A 2,500-nucleotide genomic window follows, 5' to 3' on the forward strand; every position below is an offset into this window, starting at 1 on the left:
TCATTGACGCTTTTATTAGACGTAATAATAATCACTTGTTTCAATGACCGTATATCACAATTTTTGTACATTGCCCTAAGGAACGGCTGTATAGCATGCTAAAGCTTCCTTCCTATAAAACGTTATCGTACCAAAGAATGTTTTATCGGCTAGGCGCTTGCGTTATCACTAGCCAAGCGCAAACATTAGCATAAACAATGACACGCAAAACAATAAGAAGAGTCTTGAATCTATCGGCTATATTTTTGTATAGAGCCAAAACACTACATTAATGGCAAGTTAATGCATTGGTATGTTGCTTGTTGCTCACGCTTGCCTGGCTCATGTAAGCACAGAGCGCTTTAATGGGGCTTGATGACTTATAATAGTTTTGCCAATAGATCACTGATGTGAAAAATAAGCCATAGTGATATTTTCGCGGCCCGACTTGCCAGAACGAGACCACGAAAAGGAGGCTAATGCCAAGGCCACCAAAACCTTTCAACTTCATTCTCAGCCTCAAGTCTCTACTTCTGACATAGACCTTTTTACCGATACCGAGCGGCATTTTGATTTTCTATTGGGTTTCGAATAGCTATTATGCGGATGCCCAGGGGGCACATACATATTAAGTTGCCTCCCCTGAGCCATCACCCATAATAGTCTTTCCGAAACAATAGCAAATCAAAAATGGCCGCCGATCGCCGTTAAAAAGGTCTATTAACGATTAATAGCTAAATATAAAAGGAAAAATCACGAGCGAATTAAACGATACATCGTTAATTCAAGAGAAGACAGTATTGAAAAGGTTTGTGATTCGAGACAAAGTGCGCGTAGCCTTTCTTTTCTGCAATGCAGAAATTCAAGCCACAAACGCTAGGCTCTAGTGCAAATCACAGTGCACTTGCGAAGGAAATAGTACTACAAAGCTTTCAAAAACAAGGCAATATAACTTGACAGCTTTGAATATTCTTGTCGTTATCTTTTGAAGAGGCCAAATCTTCTCCAGGCCGCGATATTTCATGGCATTCTACGTATACTTTGTAGTTTAACCCTGTGACAGGCCCTAGCGCTGCCTAAAAAATACAATGCTTTTTAAAGTTGCCCTTGTGACCAAAATATGCAATTCTTATTTTTCTTATGGGGTTTTTTTCAAAACTATGTTAAACTGATACCACTAAACGACCAAAGTTTTAACGCCTTGATTTCAAAAAGAGTTAGAGACCTGCTTATTTGTACAAGAATTTTCCTATTAATGGCCCCGTCTATTACTAACTTATTAGTATCTGCAGAGAGCTGCCGATCGAGTGAGAAAAGGACGTCAAATGCTCACTAGTTTAAGAGAATCGCAATGCGGTGTCTAACGCAAGCCAGAAATTTTAATATCATGCAGCGAGCACGGAGTTTTGGGTTCGTTCAGCCTTTTTAAACTATGTGTTTTGCATATATAATAAGCTGCCATTCACACGCTGAAATATTAACGCCTGCGAGCCCTTTGACGGTCACTGTTTCCCTGCGATCCAACCGTCTGCGGTCCAATCAGGTCAGCATTCTGAACGTTGGGCATTCATGGCAACCAGTAGATGCTGAAATGTCAAACTTACACTCAAACAATAAACGGCCTTTGGGGACCAAAAATCAAGCTCATACTTTTGACAAGCAAGTGATTAAGCAAAGAAACTTTCAAAATCTTTGGGAAAAAAAGGAAGTGTTTTTGATATCACAGGCAGCCCACTTTAACGAGTTAAATAATTCCTCATTCAATGATATTTTTAGTGAAAAGCGGTGCAGCTCCTCATAAGCACCTCAGAAACTTAGGAAGCCACTCTCTGTTTGGGTAGTAATGTACTGCATGATATTTAGAAGCACATTTCTCAAGAGAAATGTTTGCCACTAGGCAAACAAAGACAGAGCCCACAAACAAAGCAGACCAAAAAAGCCTAATAAACAACAAATACACCATGAAAAACGATCTTTGTTGGTGATAGATAGGGTATAATATTCCTTTTAGTCAAAGTGCATCCCATGTTAGAAAATACTCTATGGGACGATAGTTTTTTGTCTAATTTAAATCTGCTTCGTTTGTTATACTCCCTGTACCCAAACTGGACAATATTTTTTTCAGGCACCCACCATTACTTGGCTATTATGCACTTGGAGTGTAAAGCTAGCATACTTGCATTTCAAACTCAGGCAAACATACAGATCTGCAACGTCCTCATCGTGCTCCCTGCTGCCGTATCTGGAGGCTATTCTTCGTCTCTGCTAGTCAAGTGGCCAAATGGAACGGTAGATTGGATGCTTTCAACAAATGTTGCCACTACCCATTCGGCAGTACGCATTCGAAATCCAAATTTACCCACTCAAACAACATTCAAGCAACGAAAGTTACTGTTTTTCTTGTGTTTACCCAGGCTTGTTAGCATGATTATTTTTTTTCATGAGAGTCTGGCGCCTAGTTTAATAAGGGATTTTAGTGGGACGCGAAGAGTGCATAAATTTACCAGGAAGTTTGCCCCCA

The sequence above is a fragment of the Montipora foliosa genome, chromosome 11, assembly GCF_036669935.1.
Source record: "Montipora foliosa isolate CH-2021 chromosome 11, ASM3666993v2, whole genome shotgun sequence".
NCBI lineage: Eukaryota > Metazoa > Cnidaria > Anthozoa > Scleractinia > Acroporidae > Montipora > Montipora foliosa.